The sequence below is a fragment of the Quercus suber genome, unplaced genomic scaffold, assembly GCF_002906115.3.
Source record: "Quercus suber isolate HL8 unplaced genomic scaffold, Cork oak 2.0 scaffold_257, whole genome shotgun sequence".
NCBI classification, from domain to species: Eukaryota; Viridiplantae; Streptophyta; class Magnoliopsida; order Fagales; family Fagaceae; genus Quercus; species Quercus suber.
The window spans coordinates 714,069-724,121 of NW_027069713.1; positions in this window are offsets into that span (position 1 = coordinate 714,069).

Below are 10,053 nucleotides of genomic sequence, written 5' to 3' on the forward strand. Positions count from 1 at the left end.
AGAATTTGCACTAGTAGATTCTTAACTGGATATTACAAAGTTTGGACTTGCGAATTTGTTGTCGCTAAGATGTTTCGTAGGTATTTGCACTTATATTAAATTTCAACAATATGAGAGTTTTTTTTTTTTTGTAAATTTATATATATATATATATATATATTTTGTTAATTTAGGAATTGTGTATCAAAAGAATTAATATAGCATATTGAATTGTGCTTTTGTGTGTGTGTGTGTGTGTGTGTGTATTTTCTTCCAAGGGGATGTGGAGGACACCATTAAAGCACCTGGGATGGAGCCTCTATTGTGATACTTCTAATCTGTTAATGGAGCCTCTATTGTCTAATTGCAGGAGCCTTTACAGAGATATCCCTAACAAACAAATACAGCATATTTACCGGTGATAAGTGAAATTATTCCATGCGAGGTGTTCCAAGATTTAACCCGTTAGGTTTAGCTCGTGGAATAGGTCCTGCAGCTTAAGCTGAAGGGGTAAATTATGAGAGAAACTGAAGATCCAAAAAAAACTGACGGACAATAACTTGATAGGAAGAAAGTCAGCAAAGCTCACCCAGGAGGTAACACTATCAAGAAGCTGACGCCGTTATCGCTGAAGGGAATAAGACAAGCTGATGATCCTGAAGCTGATGGCCTTAGTGAAACCTTGGCTTGGTCACCACGCATGAGTATATAAGGAAATGACTTGTATATAAGGAAATGACTTGCTCAAGATAATCAAGACTCGGCTCGAGGGGGCAAAGGGTATATGGCTTGAAGAGCTGCGAAGCATACTTTAGGCATATAGGACGATGGCGAGGACGCCCACAAGAGAGACACCATTTCGACTAACATATGGGAACGAAGTGGTCATCCCAGCCGAAGTCGGACTCACAAGTTATAGGGTACACAACCATGACGAAAGCAAAAACGAAGAAGCTATACGTCTACAACTTGATCTAATAGACGAAGTCGGAACAAAGGCTCGCAAGGTACCAAGACCACATGGCCAAGCATTACAATTTCTGGGTCCGACACAGGAACTTCCAGGTTGGAGATCTCGTTCTAAGGAAAGTCATGGGCGCTGCAAGAGACCCGACTTAAGGAAAACTTGGCCCAAATTGGGAAGGACCTTACCGAGTCACGGCGTGGCAGAGAAAGGGCACCTACCACCTGGAGACGCTAGATGGACGAAAGCTGCCACATCCTTGGAATGCTGAATACTTGCGGAAGTACTACCAGTAGAGATGACTACCAGTAAAGATGACGACGTGAAGAACAACACCCCTTTCCATTTTAGTTTATCTAGCAAATTTTAATTACTCCTCAAATTTATCGTTTTAGTTTCCGCTACAATAAGCCCAAAAGGGCAAGTTTTTACTTTGTTTTTGCTACAATAAGCCCAAAGGGCAGGTTTTCTTTTTTAGAACTACTTTTTTCTATAAATGCATGGTAATAAGAGGAGTTTATTCAGAACGGCTGATGTCTTTTATTTACAAGTTTGCAAAAAAGTAGACGACCTCAAGTCTATAAGAAGTGAAAAGATCCTAAGTCCCTAAAAAGGGACGACCTTAAAACCGCAAAAGTATGCGACTAGACGGATCCATCCCAAAAGGATGAAGCATGGCTAAAACCCTTGAATGGGCAAACACAGACAAATCCATAAGAAGCAAATGACCTCACTATCCAAAAAATACATGGCACCAATTTATCCCAAAGGGATGGAAAAATATTGGCCACCTAGGCTGACGGGCTCATCAAAGTGACAAGCCCACCAAGCCCTTATTGTAGTTATAAAAGGCAAGTCCCGTAAAAGTGACGGTTTTGTCAAAAGAATGGGATTATAAAAAGGATAAGTCCAGGGCATAGACAAGAAGCCAACGGACGAACCCATCACTAAGCTGATGGCATCATAAATAGATGAACCCATCACTTAAGGAAGTAAACAGGGTTAAGGGAGCTGACGGCTCTACTAGAGTACTCAACATAAAAATAAGACAAAGCTGACAGCTTCGCTAAGCTGACGACTCCACTAGAGTACTCAATATAAAAATGATAGTCAAAACTGACGACTTCAGTAAACTGACGGCATAAGAATAGACGGGTCTGTAATTATGCGTAAAGATGACGAATCAGTGCCATAGAATCATAACTCACGATTAGGCTGACGACCACAGCCTACGACTAGGAAATAGACTAAAAATCTACGAAGCAAGAAAATGAAGCACACGGGAAAATGGCTATACATACATGTTCAAAAGCGACGGGTACTAAGTATCACAAACAAAAGTAAATTACTTACAAATAACAGCCCAAGAAACTAAGGGGCACTTAAAACATTGTTTGCAAATGGGACAAAATATAACAATTACAAAAAACAAAACTATGACTGGGCAGAAGAAGCGTCACTTGAAGACTTTTTACTTTTTTGAATAGGAGGGTCTTCTACGTCTAGGTCCTCCACAGAATGATTGGAAGTAGTGGCAGGAGGGTTCGCAGCAGGCTAGGCCAAAACAACGCCACTGTCTTCAAGAGGAGAGGCATCCTTAAAGTCGTCACCTTCAACAACAACGGTGTCATTAGTAGGCATCGCAGGTTGGGGATCATCCGTAGTAATCCCAGATAGGTCCAACTCAGGAAAAGCTAACGCAACCTACTTAAGGCAATTGTCAAACCATGTGCCGTAGTATGCACCACAAGAGTCAATGAAGGAATTTGACGCCTTGAATTTCTGGACCGCGTTAGCCCCAGCCTGCTCCACCTGCTGACAAAGGGCCGTTAGCTCTTGTTCTAGACTCTCCTTCTGACAACCAGCCTCTTCCAGCTTCTCCCTAGTCTCCTTCAAATCAACGTTCAAAAGACGGACGACCTCCTTGTACTGACCCTGTTGGTTCAACAAGTTGACGTTGTGCTTCCTGACGCGATTGACGACGCCCTCCTTAGCCACACATCGGTCCTGGAGCGCTTTCACACGTACCAAGGTCTAAGAACGACGCAACAGTCAATCAATAAACATGAAAAATATATAAAAAAAAAAAAAAAAAGGTAGCTAGGAGAGACAGCTTACTCGTGTTAAGTCAAAAATGGCTGACGCTCCCAAATCCTCCGTCCCCAACTGAGCACAAGAATCTATATCCGTCAGTTTTATAAATGATTCCACTTCTTCTACAGCATAATCCTTATGCGTTAGTAGGCAACGGAGCCCCTCAAGGACCGGACCAGAAGGAGACATTACCCCCTTTCCAGCCCCATGGCCTGGTTTGGGGGGTGACTTCTTTGGGGGCTCGTCCCCAGGAGTGACAGCCACCTTCTAAAGTGGACGGACATCCTTCCCATTGGTTTTCCTCTTCGACAGACCCTTAGTGACGGCTTTGGGAGCTGACGAAGATGTCAACTCCCCCTTGGCCCTCTTCTCCTCTTTTTGACAGGCAGCAGCCGCCCTTATCCGTTGTCTAGCTAACTCCATCTCTGCAAAGGTAACAGACATGTATAAAAATTGACGGCCAGAGTTAAAAGTGACTTGAACACATATATATAAAATAAGATATATATAATAAATATACACTCACGACGGTGAGAAAATTCTTCTAACTTGCGGGCTTCTGGCGTCGGTTCAAGACCCCCATAGTATGTATGAAGAGTGTTAAGAGTTATTAAGTCCTAACACTTTTGCTCCCCCAACGGAATCTCTAGAACCCGACGGATAAAATCCCTTTGCTCCTCAGTTATAAGAGTGCGAGTGTTGGCTGAGGAAAAAAAAAAAAAAACAAGTTGACAACATCAAGACACTTCAAAAAATAAATTAATAAATATATGTAAACACTGACGGGGATAAAAGCAGACGGCTGGAACCTGAATCCCTGACAAAAGCCCAAGTTTTATCAAAATAACCACGGGGCATCATCTCCCACTCTTCCTGACGGCACACCCAGTCCGCCCCTTTAACAAAAAAGTACCTACTCTTCCAGTCTCTATTTGAGTCTGGAATCTCAGATACTAGTCTTAACTCCCTCTCCCTAACGGCAAAATGATACATCTCCTTAGAAGAAGTAAGGTGCTGAGGCCTATAACAGTAGAAGAACTCATCCAAAGAAAGTTGACAGTGTCCTCCACTCAGACGACCCTATAAAACCTCAGCACTTATAAAGATCCTCCATGAATTTGGAGCAATCTGGCTAATGGACAACCCCAGAAAGTCAGCCAGCTAACGGTGTAAGGCCGTCAAAGGCAGTCTGAGCCCCGCAGCAAACATAGTGTCGTACATACCGACGTCTGCGGTTCTCCCCATATAGCACTTTTCATTTTCCCTGGGGAGATGGATGGGAATGTGGTTTGGAATTTGGTAACGGCCGCGCAACTCTTTGAAGACCCTATCACTCATTTTTGGTAAAATTTTATTGACGGCCCATTCCTCGGGTAGGATGAAGGGACGGCTACCTCCAGGACTTCCTGAAGTCCCCTCACAAGACTCTTTGTCACCTTCATCTTCGTCACTATCCCCCTCTTCTCCCACCTCAACTTCACCCTCCTCATCTACTGCCCCCTCTTGACCTTCGTTTTCGTAACTCCCTACTTCCTCGTCAGGAGACTGGGCTGAAGTCTCTCTCCTTGATGACCAGGAAAAGCTCCCGAACTCATGACCTGAACCAAGTACCTTGTCGTAGCCCACTCCATTGCAGACCGACGACTAATCACTCGACTCGTCACTTGACATCTGACTACCTACAAGTGATGGATTTATTCTAAGCACCTAAAATGATGACCTCACTATAAGAGAAATCAATCGAAATAAAGCATATACAAAGAAAGACAAAAAACTTACAAGTTTCTTAAAACGGGTGACGGTTTTGAGAGCGACGGCAGCAGCACAGGCGACGATGTGGGTGAATTGACGGAACAAAGGGCGATGAATCTTCTCTCCAGGAATCAATAAAGATGAAATAGGAGAAATGAGGAGAAGAGTTGGGTTATATATAAAGAGGAAATGCACAGAAGACGAAGCAACGCCCTCGTCCAGAAGCGAAGCCAACCAGAAGGTGCCACGTGTTCGAACATTTAATAATGACTGCTCGAGGGATCGCCTATGAATTATTTTCTCTCTCCTAGCCAAAGTGAAAGTTAGCAACGAAAAATATAACTCCATAACCCGTCAGTTTAAATTGACGGAGATATGGAGTAGGGGGTAACTGATAAGTGAAATTATTCCATGCGAGGCATTCCAAGATTTAACTCGTTAGGTTTAGCTCTTGGAATAGGTCCTGCAACTTAAGCTGACGGAGTAAATTATGAGAGAAACTGAAGACCCAAAAAAACTGACGGATAGTAACTTCATAGGAAGAAAGTCAACAAAGCTCACCCAAGAGGTAACACCATCAAGAAGCTGATGTCGTTATGGCTGAAGGGAATAAGACAAGCTGACGATCTTGAAGCTGACGGTCTTAGTGAAACCTTGGCTTGGTCACCACACATGAGTATATAAGGAAATGACTTGTATCCCACGCTTAATGTTAGTATCCTACAAGGAAAGGATTCCGTAATATACGCTCATTAGGATTCCTATAAGGAAAGGACTTCTAGCCTAAGGAAGAGATAGTCGACCACCTACTACTATAAAAGCCCTAATACCCTCACAAATCAAGGTACGCATAATTAAACTCTCTCTAGCACTCTAAAGTTGTAAAAATTCTAACTTGACCTTCGAAGGGTATTTGGCCGGACAACACCGGTGCTCTCTGTTAGGTCTTCTCTTTTTCTTTGTGCAGGTGACATTTCAAGTGCACGAGCATTGTGTGGCTCACTAGTGATATTTTCAGCATCATCAACCGAGAAGCTAATCAATGTGCTGACGCTTTAGCTAGATTGGGTTCCAGTGAAATTTCTTCTTTTGCTGTTTTTGTAGTGCCGCGCCTGTGGTGGTCAGTTTGCTAGCCTTTGATGAAGCTGGCAGTTTTTGTAACAGACTTATTAGCAGCTAATCTAAGTATCCATCCTTTTCACCAAAAAAATAAAGTACCTAGGATGAACTGACCCCACTATCAAATGGTATATTGAAAACCATTTTGGGTTTGATCCCAATTTCATGGGGACAGTTGCTGGAGTTTTGGTTTGCTTTGCAGTCTTCTTTGCATTCGTGTTTGCCTATTGCATAAAGACTCTAAACTTCCAGATCAGATAGAAGAGAGCTATAAAAGAAATTCTTGTTATAGCAGGTTCTACAAATGAAAATGATTTTTGCAATCCTAGATTGAAAGATGCTGATAGGAGGCTTCTTCTTCTTATTAAAACTTACAAGTTGCCATGTTTTATACTATTATTACATCCTATTCAATTTGCGTTGTTTTATTATTAACATTTTTTTTTTCTGTCCCTCAAAAAAAAAAACATTTTTTTTTTCTTTCAACCTTGAATTAGTCAATAAGTAAATATGTTAAGCAATGCTACGTTCACAACATTTTCACAACAAATTATAAGTAGTAAGTCGTTATTGATTTTAATTTGAATCCACAACTTCTATTACTTTTTTGCTATCCATAACAACCAATAACAATCTACAACTTCAAATTTGTTGTAAAAATATCATGAATATGGAATATCTCGTACAACTAATGTTGTCAAGAATTTAAGAGTAAAAGTACCACAAAAACACTAATATAAAAAGTGTTGGGTCTTTTAGATGTTTCACTGTCTTTATGTAATTTTGTGGGCTTCCATTTGTATTGGGGCTTGTGTGAAGTGAAGTGGAGGGGTTGAAGTGCAAAAATGGAGGTCAAACTGTAGGGTAATTTGCTCCTACGAACTGTAAGGCAAGAGGCGAGAACTAGGAGGGTAATTTCTTGTATGATCTTCGGTGGAACAAACTTCAAGAAAAACAGCAAAGAATTATGTTACGAAATTCTCTATTTAAGCTTCATTTCTCACAAATTTGTAACATATAATTCCCAAATCCCAAATCCCAGCTACAAATGATGCACTCAAACTCAAACACACGGGGTCATAACCGGTCTAAGCAACGATTTGACCATTAAAACTGGCTTTGGATTTTGGCCTGTTTGATCCCTTTTTCTAATTACTAAAAATTAAACAATTTATTCTTTCTCCTTGTCTTTCAATTTTGATTTGTAGAAGTTCTCACATTAAAAATTTAGACAATCTTTATAAAATCTTTCTTCTAGATGCAAACTCAAGAACTATGATCCTTTTTTTTTTTTTTTTTTTTGGGTAACATTCAAAAAACTTATATTTTAAAAAGGTTTTGGAAACGAGTTTGACAACACAAAACACATTTGACCCTAACACCAAGGTTTAGAAGCAAACCCTTACTGGAGACTTTTTGAGAGTCGTGTGGCGTACACAAGCAATAGGAGATTTTCAAACTCTCCCAAAGGAGGGACGGAGCCAGACAAACAAGGGAGGGGGGGCTAAAAAAAGTCATTACTAAAATACTTGTTTTTTTTTTTTTTTTTAAATCAAAATACTAATTTGTTAGTAAGATTTTTGCTAAGATTTATTATTTACCTAATAATACTTTGTTGTCTCTTTGATATAATTATAAAGATGTCAAACTATTTATAAAAAATAAAAAATGACAAACTAAAAGACAAAACAACACAACTATGTCAATAACTCAATAAAAAACAACACTACCAAAAGGCACAAACTTTAAACATTCAAACAAGACCATCATCACACACACTAAGAGAGCTCAAAATCATAATCCGACCGAAATCAAAATTTGAATAACCCCAAAACATAAAAAAATATATATATAAAAATAAAATCCAAACTTACTTTTAAAGGATCTTTCACCTCAAGTTTAAGTTCCACCTTGACTTCCTCTAGCAGATCTGGTGGCATGTGGGAACAATTTACTCAAACACTCTCTTCTAATGGTGGTGGTGTGGCCTTTTATAGACCTTTTGTTTCTATTCAACTGAAACCCTCTCACGGGTATTTGAGTTTTTTTTTTTTTTTCCTTGAAATTTTGTTAGGAATTACGGTGAGAGTAATGAGAGTGTGAGACTAACATACAAATGTAGTTTTTATTTAGTTATTTTTTTCTAAATCAAGGCTTTGGGCTGATTTTATGTTGTTTGGGCTTATTTGTATGGTTCTGTGTGCTCTTTTATAGTTTTAAAGGGCATTTTGGGGACCAAATTTAATTTTTCATGGGCCAGATTCAAATTTATGTATAATACAAGTGTTCTTTTTTCTTGTTGGGCTTGGGGGGGGGAGGACATTGGCCCCCCGGTCCAAACATAGCTTCGTCCCTGTCCCAAAGCATCAATCAAAGTTCAAAGTTCAAGTTTCTTAAGATCTGGTCATTAAGTTTAAATTCTTGCTTCACGTATACAACAAGTTTGCTAGAGTGAATCTTCACATGGGCTCTTAAAGTCGTGAGCGGATGTTCATATCCAATGGAGTCCACCTATAGAAAAGTCAGTGGATTCAGAAATGCATCAGGTACATGAGGTAGCAAATTAGAATATGGTGGTTCTATTTGTAAACTTTATTTCTATATAGTAAATCTATTTTACTTAGGTTTGGTGGTTAAACTCTCACAATGGTTTTTATTTTGGAATAGTTTTTTATTATTTTTCTTGAGTCACCATATTATATGTACTTTATTTTCTGCTATTATTTTCTTATGCAATATTGTGTTTGGCTGTGTTAATCATAGCCACATTGATAATTGGACTAAATAACCTATTTGGCTTAATAATTTGGTTAATCAACACAATTGGGGTCTAAATTACCTAACAGTTGTTCTTACTTTTCTATATTATCATTTCCTCAAGTAGATGATAGCTTAGATCGTTTTAAATTTTTGGGATAATTGGTAATTTAATGATCAGAGTAAGAAGACTTGAGTTTGTTTACTATTTCCTCCACTCTACCTCTCATTTAAAATCTCATGTATTGGCCTCACCTATTAAAAGAGATTTTGAGCCCACACGTGGGGGAAAGTGTTAGAAATATGAGATTAAATGTTTAAATTTACCACATCCTAATTGTTTAAGTTTTGGTAAGAATTTGTAATTTAACAATATATATCAGGAATATTAGTTTTTATTTTGATATATGGTTACAACTAATTGTGCTCTCATGTTTTTCTTTAATAAGAATGGATGGCTTCCAGTTAGCTCAACTGATAAAGTCTTTAATGGTTGTATAAGAAATCTGGGGTTCAATCCCCACTTACACCAAAAATTGATTGGTGTCTTGGTCTAATGATAAAGAGCTACCATCTGAAGTAGACGCCATAGGTTGAAACTCTCTAAAAAAAAAAATAATGTATGATGATAAAGAGCTACCATCAGGAACAGACGTCATAGGTTGAAACTCTCGAAAAAAAAAAAATAATAAGAAGGGCAACTATACTTGAGAGAGAGAGAGAGAGAGAGAGAGAGAGAGAGAAAGGTTATAAATTTAGTATAAATGTGATTTTGGGTAAAATGTAATAATGAGTGTCTAGATTTTATTCCATTTTCTTATTATGCTAATTAGTTGATCATGGACAATATGTTGTCACCAAATTAGTTGATCACGGACAATTTGTTGTCACCAAATTGTTAAATGAAGGTTTTTTTTTTTTTTCTACAATCACTTGCATGACTTATAAATCATTGAGAAGATGATATGTGAATTAAAAAAAAAAAATTCCTTAACATTTATAAAGATTTCAAAATAGGAACACAAATATAAAAGGATTTCTTTGAAGTGTTTTAAAAAGATAATGATGTAAGCTTTTTTGTTAAGGATTTTGTGAATTCCAATGATATCTAAGAGCAAAGGATAAAAGCGGCATGATTAAATTTATCTTAAATTAAATAACTTTGATTAAAATAATATTAAAACAAATGGGGACATGATTAGAAGATTATAAAGGTGGGAAGGGTGTACACACACACATATATATATATATCAATTACTTTTATATTTATTCATAAAAAATGATTAAGTGAATTCCAATGATAATATTCTAAGAGCAAAGGATAAAAGTGGCATGATTAAATTTATCTTAAACTAAATAACTTTGATTAAAATAATATTAAAACGAAT